The sequence below is a fragment of the Tachypleus tridentatus genome, chromosome 4 (genome assembly GCF_004210375.1).
Source record: "Tachypleus tridentatus isolate NWPU-2018 chromosome 4, ASM421037v1, whole genome shotgun sequence".
NCBI classification, from domain to species: Eukaryota; Metazoa; Arthropoda; class Merostomata; order Xiphosura; family Limulidae; genus Tachypleus; species Tachypleus tridentatus.
Genome location: NC_134828.1, coordinates 59,355,381 through 59,370,045, shown reverse-complemented (window position 1 = coordinate 59,370,045; position 14,665 = coordinate 59,355,381). Strand labels below are relative to the sequence as shown.

At 33.4% G+C, this 14,665-nt stretch overlaps 2 long non-coding RNA genes across 3 annotated transcripts in view; one reads left to right on the top strand and one right to left on the bottom strand.

Moving 5' to 3' along the window:
• LOC143249213 (uncharacterized) overlaps positions 1-3,687 on the bottom strand; it is a 37,600-nt gene extending 33,913 nt beyond the window's left edge. Inside the window, exon 1 of one of the 2 annotated variants that reach the window (XR_013027634.1) lies at positions 2,950-3,687. This is a non-coding gene — a long non-coding RNA (uncharacterized LOC143249213). The remainder of the gene's footprint in view (positions 1-2,949) is intronic. The other variant, XR_013027633.1, reaches the window with a different exon arrangement.
• The window catches only part of LOC143249216 (uncharacterized), a 100,382-nt gene that overhangs the window by 68,365 nt on the left and 17,352 nt on the right, over positions 1-14,665 (top strand). The gene's annotated exons all lie outside the window — the stretch shown is intronic.

The window sequence follows — 14,665 nt, the reverse complement described above, 5'->3', positions numbered from 1 at the left end:
TTGTAGAGAGACTAATCAGAGTTCATCATAAGAAGATAACTTTCTGAAAACGTTCTTTTACGATTGTTTTGTTCTCTGTTCTGTCTCACAAAAAAGTAAATAGTACTATTGTATGTTTTAACATTACAGTGATGATACGAATGCACGAAAAAAACATTAATATTAAATTTGATTAAAAACGAGATAACACTAAAATAAATAAATAAAGAAAAAATAATCACTGTTATAAATTAAATAAATAAATAATTATGTTTATTAATTCTTAACGTCAACATCTGATACACAAACGACTTAAGTAAAGTTGTTATTAGTCACAATCTACTTGCTTAATATATTTCACATCATTGCAGTTGTTGTTCATAAATTGTTCAGACAATTGTTATGTTTGCTCCATCCCATCGGGCTTGATGAGCCCTATTATTGGGCAAAACGCCTCGTATGCGCTGGATATAGCTAGTGTAGAGCAAGTAGTTAACATATTTTATCATGTCCTCCTTTGATCTCATTCAATTATTTTTAGAATTTACCCGAATAACATGCTATATATCCACGTGATATATATGTATATAAACAAATACATACAATCTTCCATGGGTAGAAAACTGAGTGTGTTTTGGTTACACCAGCTGGATTACTTTCAATAACGTTTGAAAGATAGTATCAGATTAATAGATAGGATTAGTTAAGAAAATGCCTCGAAAGAATAAGGAATAGTTTAATGCATCTCAGAACGGTTGGTATGGTATTAACACTTTTATTGATAAGGAGAGATACATTTTTGTTTGAAGTGGGTTTCTCGTCATCAAGAATTTAACTTTAAGTATTCACTATGTAATGTTTGGTTATATACTATCAGAGCCCGCTCTTGACCTTGCAAACGCAAAAGCATCTTTATATACATGCATCATGTCATATACATGGAACACAATATCCGAAAAAGAAATTCTGTTTATAGTAAAGCAGAGGAGGAAGCTATTTAAAGCATTTTAATGCAAGAAGTTACACATTAAATATTTATCTTATAACACAAAAATCCATAACATTAAATATACCTAGTTGTAATTGAATGAAATGGACTAAGGAACGTGGTTTAACAGTTTCATAGACCTCTTTTTTATTGCGAAGTTCCGATCTGGTGTCGATCACCTCAGAGTGAGAGACTGTATATTCTATTTGTTGCCTGCGGCAGTATATTAAACTGAAGTAGCTTTAAGCTATTTCGGCTACAACAAGTCGGTATTATTACTGCTAACAGCGATTCGAGGCCAGTTATATGAAGAAAGCACTAACAAAGACAAGCAGTCGTTCAGCAGGATTGAGCACCTGTTTCCTGTGTTCACTCATTTGTGTCCTTCACGAAGCGATAGTTTTAACTTTCCCAGTTGGAAGCTTTTTGTCATTTTCATTCCCGGAAATTTCTCAGGCATATTATTCATAATAGAGTTCTTCCAGAAAGTAGGCCTAGCAACCTAGATGTCTGGTATTCATGCGGAAAAAAAAATTACTGAAGCAACGAACCACCTAAGGGTTAATTGTAGTTGTATGACTCCTGGAGGATGTACGATGAAAATCAAAGTTTGTAGAAATTACCTGCTGCAAGTTTGGAGTTCAACTGTAAGTTTAAATCACCTATTAATAGTATATCAAATTCTTACTAATTGTTACACAACGACAAAACGTTTTCGTAAAATAATCACAAACGTTGAAGGCCCAGTAAATGCCATAAAAGTTTTAGGCCATGTGCTTTTTTACAATCCCTGAACACATTTTGGTTAGAACATTGTTTTAACATTCACATATGTTTTGATCTAAAGATGCTGAAACTACTGCCACAGGTTTTTGTTTGACTGCTGTAAATGTAGATTAAATCCTGATAAGGGTGGAGAACATCGCCCGTCGACAAACTACCAGTTTTACATGTAATCACAACCCACAGTTTTACATCCTCACCAGTAACTCAACTCTAATTGCAATAAAATTCGGGTTCGATCACGGTGGTGGGCACACAACAAAAAGCCTATTGCGTTTAATAAAAACAAACAATGAAATCATAATATACTACATTCATGTACATTTCCATTTTTTGTTAATAATGGTTTCTGATACTTCAACACTTGTATGTTTACAATCTGTGTTTACTTTTTAAGCCCTCAACACTTGTCCATTTACAATTTACAGTCTGTTTCTGCGTCCTTGATGTTTGTTTATTTACAAGCTGCTGTTTACTTCTAAGACCTCAACGCGTGTCCATTTATATCATATTCTCTGCTTTTGGAATCTGCAATATTACTTCGTTTACAACCTGTCATTTCTTTATGAGTCTTTAATGTTTTTCTACATATTGTACTTTTGTCCTTTCCACTTTTATTTGTTTGTTTTTTGAATTTCGTATAAAGCTACTCGAGGGCTATCTGTGCTATATGTCCCTTATTTAGCAGTGTAAGACTAGAGGGAAGGCAGCTAGTCATCACCACCCACCGCCAACTCTTGGGCTACTCTTTTACCAACGAATAATGGGATTGACCGTAACTTTATAACGCCCCCACGGCTGAAAGGGCGAGCATGTTTGGCGCGACGGGGATGCGAACCCGCGACCCTCAGATTACGAGCCGTACGTCTTAACACGCTTGGCTCCACTTTTGTTTGTTGAAAACCCGCTTTCTCTTTTGTAGTTTCCAACACTAGTTTAGCTACAGATTTCTATTTATGAATCTTTTGCCTATTTTTAAGCATTAACTCTTGTCTATTTGCTTGAATCTTCAACGTTTAATGTGATATTTCCAACCTACCGTATTTTTTTAGCCTTTAGTGTTTGTCTATTTCTATCCTACCGTTTTCTTTCAGCCTTCAGTGTTAGTCTATTCATAACCTACCGTATTCTTTTAGCCTTTAGTGTTAATCGATTTAAGTCTATTGCTGAACTTTATCTCTTGTCTATTCATGACCTACCGTATTCATTTAAATCTTCACTGTTAGTCTATTTCCATCCTACTGTTTCCTTTTAGCCTTCTGTATTAGTCTATTTACAACCTGCCGTCTGCCTTTGAGCCTTCAAAACTTGACTTGTGGTCCAGAACATGGTCTTAACTGTACGATCACGCATTTGAACAACACGAGACTTTATTCTTCGAGTCTTATCAAAACAGAATGGCGAGGTCTTCTGTACGCTCCGTTTTAAACCACATTATATCTAAACGTAGTTAAACGAATAACAATTTGAAAAATTGAGGACTTGATTTTTCTCCAATTGGATGATTTTTATTATTATAGAGGTTAAAAAATTAACATGATGATATGAAATGACGTTTTTCGAAAGGAAAATTGAAAGCACTCGTAATTTGAAAATAATTAGTCGAATTTGGTACTGAGCCGTCTGATATTCGCTTAATAACTGTCATTTAGAGAGCCGGTTGAACACGTCTATTCTGCAGGTGAATAACAATCGGAACCAAACTCGCGTTAATTCCGAGGTTGAACACGCGTTTTGTCGCCGTCTGTAGAGGCAAATTGTAACGTTTTCACTTTCTATTCTAACTCCAACAAACGAGAGGAGCTATGATAAATACTCCAGCGTTTCTATTGCGTGTCATCTGTTTGTTCTATGGTACGAGAGGAAGGCCAGAGAGGTATTAGAAATCGGCTATCGTAACTAGTTTTATAGCAGTTACGGAAAAGTGTATTATGTGTAGCTTGTGTACGTAAAGGTAGGAGTGGGATTTACAAAACCTTCCATTGGTCTGTTGTATATGCCATACTTTTACTTACTAGATCTGTTATTTTCGTAGAAATTCAGAACTATGTAAATCACATAATTATATAAATAATTATACATATAAACAGGCATAAGTTATACCATACACAGCATTTTTCCAAGCTATGCTTGTTATGATTCTGTAAGCTATATAAGCGCCCTCCAGTGACACAACGGAAAGTCTGTGGACTCACACCACTAGCAACCGGTTTTCGATACCCATGGTGGGCAGAGCACAGATAGACCCTTGTGTAGTTTTGTGTTTGATTCCAAGTAAACAAGCAAAAGCTATATAAGCAGTCTGCTAGTGATTTGGGGTTTTTTTTTTCATTTTATGTAAATTTCACTCTGACATTTTAGGGTACACTGAAACTTTGAAACAGTTTTTAATTAATAACATCATGCATACAGTCTTGCTTTATGTGCACTAATAATTTGAGGATTTATTTTTCATTTTATATAAATTTCATCCTAATGTTTCAAGGTAAATTAAAACTTTGAAACAGTTGTTTATCAATAACATCTTACATATAATCATGCTTTATGTTTAATGAACTTATGTACAAAGTTTTCATTTTCAAATCAAAGGTCCACCCCATAAACTTAAATATAAAGCAGCAGTAAATATGAAAAAAAACAATTATTAATTTTACATGTGTATATCAAATCTGCATTGTTAACGAAGCTAGGTATGGGTTGGAGGTAGTAGGCCGTGTACGTATAAGAAACCTGAAGCTTTGGTAAAAATCTTTAACAAAATGATTATTGAGACTTAGCTTAACAACAGATATTATTTGTACTTCGTCGTAAACTATATTTAGATATAGAATTTAATATTTTGAATCAAAGACTGACTCAAATTACCCAAGTCTGTGTTTTTATGTTTGCCAAAAGTTTTATTTTTCTTATCTTACTTATAATGAGTTTTCCCTTGTCTCTTACAAATAAGGTAACTAAGATTAGTGGCGTACGTTTTTAATGAAAATACCCCTCCCCTAAATTTAGTTACGGGATATCTGCAAAATACGTTGTTTATAAAGTGTTTTATTTATCCAAGTAAAAGAACTAGGCTTAGTGATATAACTAAAACAAGAATGCCCCTATTTTTGCCTTATATGTGTTTCAATAAAGCTACACTTGCATCATTCACACCAATAACTTATCAACGTTCGTAAATATTGTTTAGGATTAACACTCCTACGAAAAGTGGGGCCTAATAGGCCCCAGAGCAACTTGAAAGGTTATTAATATTAGGCTAATAATTTTGTATTTAAATGAAATTGCCATTTAAATCCGTTAATGAATGGATTAACGAGATTCCCACTGTTCCTATCTACTATCTAGCGAAACCACAGCCAGGGGAACGGGCTTGGAGAAATCAGGACTAGAAACGTCTTTTCGTAGGAGTGTTAATCATTATTATATTTAAATATTCAGTGTTTTGCTGTCGTTAATAGATCAAAGAATTATAAAAGCGATAGAAACAAAACAAGCATTCGATAATTATTGGCCATTCACAATAATACACTGACTGGTCAAACCCGTAGATGTAAAACCATCACTTTATAGTAACTGGTCATTCGCTGTATGGACTCTAGTCAAACTTTTAAATGTTAAAGGTAGCAATGTAATTATATAGCTATTGGTTCTTAAATATATATATATATACGTGTGTGTGTGGTGATGGGTCAAACATCTTAATACAAAATAGTAAACAAAATAATTATTTATTGCTTTTTCATTTTATTTTTCACACAAAAAAATATTTCGTCTGAGAAACAACTAACTTTTTGTATTAGTTTGAATTATCCATCTTACTATTTTTTAGTTTGTAATTTATTATCAATAGAATAATATTTTAGAGGTAATGAATATTAAGGAGTTCAAATATAAAACTGTAGAAATATTACATAATTATGTTTATAATATGAAAGGAAAAACTTGCTTACAAACTTAAAAGATCCACAGTATCTACTCATCCATGAGTTAAATAAAGCATTCTATTATATTATAAGTGAAAGCTTGCATGTCGTTATTAGAGCAGTTAGCTATGCATGAGACTATCGCACATAAAATTTCATTTGTAATAACTCAACCATGGGTAAAACAAATTTAATGATTTAGTTGGTTAGATCTCTGAAAATTCATGCCGACAATGCAACCATTCATTAGATTATAAACATCGCTGTTTATTCAATAAAAAATCATAGTAATAAGTCAACCAAGCGCTCATTAAATTGAATTAATTTCACTACCTAATTTTCATTACAATTAATTTCATTATTTACGAAATTAATGACAGCTCTAGTGATCAGTCACAAACATTAACCTCTCGTTGGTTTGTATCCAAACCAATCAAATATTTACTTAATTATTTAGCGTAAATACAGAAAGAAAAACAGGATAATACAAATAAATATATTTTCCCTACAGATCACAAAGTCGTGACATTCTCTTGAAGCAGTGCAGACAATAACATGCAGCATTAGTTTTCAACATTTCATCAGCAGGTCACACGGTGGGTTAACGGTAGGCACAAGGTTACCCAATAGTATCTGTACTGCCCATTACAGGTTTCGAAACTTGGTTTATAGCGTCGTACGTTTATAAACTTGCCGTTCAACCACTAAAAGGCTAACGCAAGTTTACGGGCTTACAACGGGTTTGATTTCCGACGAAGACAGAGCGCAGATGCCACATTGTTAAAAACAACAAACAAAGAAACAATTCATCAACAGGACACAACATATAAATCAGAAAATGAAAGATCAAATTCTTATCATTTTATAACGGATTGATGAACATGCTTACAAAATAACAAAACTTTATTAGGGATTATAATAGTGTGTCCCTTAAATGGGTGGTGCATCTGTATCTTTATTTTTCTTCCTCTGATTCATGATTTAAATGTTAGATGCATTTTTCTCAATGAAGAAAAACATAAATAAACAGGAAAAACAACTTGATTGTCTTAACTGGAGGTTTACTTGAATACTTTACTGTTAAATATTACAAACTATAACATAACGACTATTTTTAAATTCATTTCAATAACTCGTCATATACAGTACAGAAAAGTCTGGCGTAACGTTTTCACTTCGTTTACTCCATATAAAGAAAGTAATAGTGAATATCCATTTTAGAGCATTGTAAGTGATATAGAAAATTAATAGGAGCTGGTAACTTGTGATAAAAGCTATGCTATTATATTCATGATTTGTAATTATAAACTTTTGCTTCTAAAGGGCTTCAAGTAAACAGTCAAAACCTTGCTGTATCTTCTTTTCCATATCGTGTTAGTTACAATCGGGGAAGGTTGCCCGAGTGTTTGTATATACAGATGTTTAATTTACTTCATTGTCATTGTTTTTGCTGCACGCCAGAGCTTATAAGAAAAAACGTCTTAAAGTTTTTAAGTATGCAACTTAGTAGCATTACTGTTTTATACGGGTCTAAAAAAGGGACCATATAAATATTTATATCGTTTCTTAGTTGGAAAATTGTAACCGATAAGATAGGTCTAAGAGTTCTGGCATATAAAAGCATGTTGTGTTTCTTTCACTCTAACTCGTCAAAACCGTAAAAATATACATTGTTTACTATGTCTGTGAATAGCATTACAAATTTATAGAGATGTCATGTATGTTTAAGTTTATTTTTCAGAAACAAATCTCAAATCAGTATTTTAAGCCTAATTTGTTTTGGTGTTTCTTGAAAGCAGAAGCAGTTAGTTGTAACTACCTAGTTATTTTGGTTTTCTTCGTAAAACCTGCAAACATACTGGGATTTTCTATACCCGATATACTGAACCATTGAAATGTACTGACTGTAATAAATGTTCTTGTTCAGAACTGTTTAGAGAGTGACGTAGGCCAAGCTTAACATGCACGAACTATGAATCTTGGGTGAACATTTCGTGTCTTTTTGCTTCAGAAACGAGATCTGCACTTTGGAACGGTATGTAGGTGTGTGTGTTAAAGAAACGTTGAACAAATGCTATTATTCGGTCAGACAAGAGTAACCCATAACCTGGCGATGGAAGCCGTTGAGCACTAACTCCCCGTAGTTTATCAGTTCAAAATTAGGGAAGGCTATGTGCAATTATTTCATGTGTAACTTTGGGGAAATGATTTAAAACAAAAATAATAATCTGTTGAAAATCCAGAAAAGAATGTGTTTTATACACAGAAATAAATGTTTAAAACTTTATTAGTGTCTGTAAAATGAAGATATGACCACTAAATATGCATACATAACGCTTGGCTGTGCAGAAATAAAGATACAAGTATTTTTATAAAAATTAAAAATAAAAACAGCAAAATAATCGTTAACGCGCATAGCAATAGCGTAAATATGGTTCAAGTACAAAGAGGTGTACACTTTATTGCGGCATATGTAACAGTACAAGGATTTAAATCTAATTTCAAAGATACGGCTTAAAGATATTCAGTTAATTACTCCAGGAAGTTAAAATACAAAATTCATCTTATCGAACTGTATTGATTAGTTGTGTGTACTTGGTGTTTGTTTGTTTCATTGTAAACTTTTAGTGTTTTCCATTATTTTACATGATTGAAATTTATTAAGATATTCCAGTTTCACATTTTAGCACACCATGATAAAGTATAATTTTCTTTTGTATAAACAAGCTTATTTCTACTTTCAAGACGCCATGTTTGTTTGAAGAACGTCCAACAGTTCTATTTGCTCATGAACCGTTTTTGTTTCTCATGCCTTTCATGTACCAGAAAATTCAAAATTTCCAATAAATAAGGCATGGCTTTATCTTTGGTCAGCAAAGGAGACTACGAGATTGATATAAAGGCGTAACCAAAGGATAGAATCGTATTTTACATATAAATATAACATTTCATTATATCTTTAACTGATACAAAGTTGAGGAAATGAATATGGATCTATAGATCGCAATTTAAAGGCCAGGAAATTTCCACATCATCTGCATTAAATTTAATATAGAGTCTAGACATGTTTACCTATTGTTACAAGTTGATATACGATAGCTTAGATCAGTAGTTTAGAATAATAATTACCTATTCAAATTTTAATCTTTTAAAGTTTTATTGGTCAGAAATTTCAGTTATGTTTCCGAATTTTTATATTACAGTATTTCCATACTTCACATATACTTAACTTAGTTTGTAGTTAGTTATTTCAGTCATGTTTCAATATAGACTGGTTTTCAAGTACAATTTTTCTTCTTGGGTCAAACATTTATAGCACAAAATAGATAACTATGCGTTATGCTATCATAATCTAATTATACCTCAGTTGTGCTTTTGATCACAAATCATTGATTTTAGTTGCATCATTTGTTTACTTGTCTGAGTATATTTGAATACATAAAGTATGTAGTCTTTGTCAAAAACAAGTATGGTTTATATTGTTTCTAATGTGTTATCAGGAAATAACCTCTAATAGATCCAACATCACATTGTTTACAAGATACCAGCCAATCAGTAATACTCTGTTAGATCATACAAGGTATCAGTTGTCAAAACGATAACTAAAAGCTCAACCAAATACAAAACGTTGTATATATTTATATAGTGTATATGTATCCTGAGGTGTTCAGACTAGTGAACCCATCTCGAGTATTGGTATTTTCAGTGTATATGTATCTCAAAATGATCAAATTAGTTAATTAATTTCGAATGTTAGTGTTATAGTGTATATTTGTGGTCTCGTGAGAAAATACGTTCTTGGAATGCTGGGTTTAGTTTTTTTTTTATTATCGCGCAGAGCGACAAAAGGGCTATCTGCACTAGCCGTCCGTAATTTAGCAGTTGGAGGGATGGCAACTAGTCATCACCACCCATCGCAAACTTTTGAAAATATTATTTTATCAACGAATCGTGGGATTGAACACGTCTCCAAGGCTGAAAAAGCGAGTATGTTTGTTGGGACGGGGATTCGAGCTCGCAACTTTCAGGAGTTTGTTTTTACTTAGAAGCCAGTTAATGAATTAACTAATAAGATGGAATAAAGAACATTTAAAGTATTAATGAATGTTAAATTTTCCCTGTTAAATTTGATACTTCTAAAGACACTTTCGTTATGTCTTTTGATATACTACTGATGATATTTCATTTTAAGTAAATTAGTAAGTGTTACGATTCTGTAGGATTTTTTTCCATTGTGTCAGTTTTGACAAAAACTGTGAGACGGAAACCTTTATATATTAATGCGAACCACGTGTACGGTTAAAATATCAAAACAACTACCGATATTTTAAATTATCTTTCTCGAGAAATACCAAAAAAATACACCAAAACTATATATTAACATAAACTTTCAACACTGAATATTTTTCTCTGGTACACATTGATTTAAATACGTATAATTCGAAGGAGTTAATACGAATATTTTCTATCGTTCACTTATGAAACATAATGCATTGAATTACCCAGTAAGTCTAAATTACGAAGCAAGGGTGCCGAACACAAGTACATCTTCCCTGGGGATATAACTTTCTTGTTGGTGGCTTGTTGAGATCATTGCCTAGGTCGAATCTATAGTAAAACGCTGACATCACGGTGTACAACAAATTACTTCTGTTCACGTACATCAGAGAAATCGAGATTTTTGAAGAGATGAGGAACTCGATACTCTTGAAGTCAACACTATGACTTCATCGTTCTATCAAAACCTTAGTAGGAAGGCCGTTTCGCTCACGCTTTTCGTGGTATCGACAGCAGGTGGGGTTTTGAGTGTTTCTAAACTAACTTTATCAAGTGAATACCATAGGATATTATTAATATCGTTAAATCTTTATGGATTATCTCTTATTGTAAAAGTCACTTTATTCTCGCTTCTATACCACCAATAGGTTGCTAATTTTTTTATCGTTTAACATAAACCTGTATAGAGACAAGAATTAATAAGTGTGTACCTTATAAGAGATTGTGTAGTTAATGATTAATATATGATAGTAATATTTTCTTTAATCGTGAAAGTTACATTGCAGGTTTATAGTTTTGATAGCAGATGCCTTGTTTTAAGTTTTACACAGTACCTGAACAGTAAACAAAGCCGCTGTGTTGAAACAGCAAGTAACCCCTACACATACTCACTTCAGCCTAAGGGGAACTGACAATCCCGCCTCAGACACGGTTCAATGGGCGGATAAATGTAAACAATACACCATGGCGTTGCAATCGGAGAAGCAGGGACTATTGAAGGACCCTGCGGTCATTTTGAACAGCTCGATTCATGCGTCATTCTTTTATGGTACCGACGCCTTTCACCTGCTCAGACTACTCCACCTTGAAGTTAAAACGAAAGATTTTCCTTCATTTGTGCACCTTCAGGGAAAGTTGGACCCCTTCGTGTGGGTTTGTTCTTCTAGCGTGCTGAGGGGCTCCTTGTAAGGGTTGTAAATCTGAGATGTGCGTGACTCGGGAATATCCCTGTGGAGAAAGAATCCGCAAAGATCTTCTCAGTGTTTCAAGGACTTAAAACGTAGAATGTGTACATATAAAGAAATATCATTTTGATGTGCACTTATAAGTACGCTGATTGATACAGTCCACCACTAAGAACTAATTGCTCACATGACTTCGGTGAAAGCTTTCCAACGCCTATGTGGCTGTCAACAAGGGTTTAGGTGGGTCATTTACTCGCTTTTCCAGCAACTATGAAACGCATGCGTTATAATTTTTTTAAATTGTTTCTATGTTTAACATTTAATGAGCAAAATTTTTTTGCTATAGAATTTAAGTAAGTTACTAACAAAAACAATGTCTCCTTCATTTGTTTTTTTTTATTGTAACTTTATGAAGAAACTTTACGTTTCTAGTAACGTAAATAGTGTTTAATGTACCTTCAAGATTTCAGGTGTCGTGCGATATGTATACATCTTCTCAAATAAATGTTCTTAGAAAGATTGGAGAACTGCTTGAAATTTAATTAATTTTAAACTTTAAATATTGAAATTTCATCACTCACATTATGTTTTTTATCTAGTTGGATACGATATGTCGAGAGGAGAAGAAATTTTTTTTAACTCCAGTTTAAAAAAATAGATCTTCAGCTACTGCAGTGTGGCTTATACTATAAAACTACTATTGCAAGATGGATGACTTAATGTTACACTCGACATTTGAAACGATTATGTTATCTTTAAAACATCTGGATGGTAATACATATCCAAACAAAAATATAGCATAATAGTTGAAATACATGAGGGAATTTCTTGTAACCTTATTTGGTACCTTTGATTTACAGAGATGTATGGCAGACAACATAAATGTTTTTCACGACAAGGAAAAATCAGGGACATGACATCAAAAACTAGAACTATTAAATGCATCCAATAAATGAAGTTTCTGGAGAAGTTTGTTTGTTTGTAGTTAAGCACAAAGCAACACTATGGGTTATCTGTGTTCTCGGAAGAAATGTGCGTCTATATTTATGTAATAAAGAACAAAATATAGTGTGTACACACTGGTGTAACATTAAATCCTTTCTTGGATATTTCTTTTTATGTTGTTTTTTTTTGGTATCTTACAGCTGTCCAGTGGTAAGTCTGCGGACTTATAACGTTAAAATTTGAGCTTTAATATACGTGGTGGACTTGGCACAGACAGCCTATTGTGTATATTTGTGCTTTAATTCGATCAAACAAAATTTCTGTTTTATTTTTTAAACAGTGGCTACTAGAATTTCCTAGCCTTTGAAATCCTTATGATAACTGTTATGATCTTTTCTTCTCATGGTAGGTCCACCTTTCGTAAGCACTCAGACTTCTAGTTTCTTTTCTAAAGATATATATATATATATATAATGATAATGTTACCATTCTTAAAGATATCAAACGTGCTGCTCAGCTTTTGAAATGAATACAAGGCAAACTTAACACTTTTCAGTTTACAATAATACATCAATAGAACACGACAAATGGATTTTAGTTACCTTGATGCATATGTGTAATGTCAAATATGAGTGTGAAGTTTTTTATGTCATGTTAACTCCACAAGACGGCTAACAGACTAGCAGTCTTAGCACAATATCATAGTTACTATATTGGATACTAATTCAGACTAACATTGTTAATAAAGTATCAGAGTAACTATATAAGATAGCTAGCTGATGTTAAGATTGTTAGAATATTATCACAGTAACTTTACAAGATGGATAACTAAGTCCTACATTGTTAGCATTCCGAACAATTCTCATGGAAGACATGAAAACTCTTTCAAGCAGAAATTCAGTGGATACTTTAGTTGGAGTGTTTCTAGTATCAAAGAGCATACAGTTAGTGCTGGATTCAGAGTAAAAAAAAAAAAAAAAATTTCACGGTTCTGTTTTGGATCAAAAATATGAAAACGCTCATGTATACATGAATGAAAACTGGTTTAGAATATTAGGATTCACTTCTTGGTGGGGCCGGCATGGCCAAGCGTGTTAAGGCGTGCGACTCGTAATCTGAGGGTCGCGGGTTCGCAACCCCATCGCGCCAAACATGCTTGCTCTTGCAGCCGTGGGGGCGTTATAATGTTACGGTTAATCCTACTATTCGTTGGTAAAAGAGTAGCCCAAGAGTTGGCGGCGGGTGGTGATGACTAGCTGCCTTCCCTCTAGTCTTACACTGCTAAATTAGGGACGGCTAGCACAGATAGCCGTCGAGTAGCTTTGTGCGAAATTCAAAAACAAACAAACAAACAAAACTATGTACAAATTAGCAATTAAAAGCCATCGCCATAATAAAATAAAATATCAAATCTTACTTTCGGACAAACAAACATTGACTTTTAGCTTCAATTACTGTCCTGCTTTTAATTAATAAGGTATCATGAATGTTTGAAGAGCATTGTAAAACTGTGTAAGCTAAGATTCTCTGTAGTAGTAACGTATAATGAACACACGAATAGCATTGTAATATTGTGTAAAGTATGATCCCTTGTATTAGAAACATACTAAGAATACCTGAAGAGTATTGTAGAATTGTGATTGTGCAAGGTGTTAATTATGTATAATGAATACTCGTAATACAACATTGTTTAGATTAAAATACTCTATACTTGAATAAAGTTGTAGGATTTTATAAACTAAGACGTACTACTCGGTACATACTTGTAAGAGTGTTTTCATACTGTAGAAACTGACTAACACTTATCATTCGATAAAGTCCCGACATGGCCAGGTTGGTAAAGCACTGGACATCTAATTAAAAAGTGGCGGGTTCAAATCTCTCGTTATAATGTTTCGCTCAATCCCGCTATTCATTTCCAAAAGAGTAGCCCAAGAGTTGGCGGTGGGTGGTGATGAGTAGCTGCCTTCCCTCTAGTCTTACACTGCTAAATTAGGGACGGCTAGAGCAGAGAGCCCTTGTGTAGCTTTGTGCGATAATCAAAACAAGCAAACAAACACTTCTGGGCATTAAAATGAAAGAAATCGTTGAGAAAAAAAGGAATAATAAAATTTTTATTAGTTACCTTCTTACTGAAACGAACAAATGGCTAATATGTTTAAACAAATATTACATTTTCGAAAAATGTATGAGACAGCTTTTTGTTTGTTTAAAAAGCTACATAATGGGCTAGCTGTGCTCTGCCCACCACAAGTATCGAAACCCGGTTTCTAACCGCTGTGAAACTGGGAGACCAATGAGGAATCTCTGGAAATTTTAAGATTGATTTGCAAAAACGAAGTCGGAAACCTAAACCAAATTATTTCGGATGGATGAATCCATAGTTTGAGTTAATTGAGCATGCTGTTTGCATAAACGGAGTCTTTATGACCCTATAATATACAAGCAATATAGGACTGGCTATTTGCAGCTTTTATTAGAGTTGCTACTTATAATACATTCTTTGCTACAAACCTTACGTAATATTTCTTGCAAATGAAAATAGAACACTAACTACACTTGTTAGCCTACGAAAAATATATAAG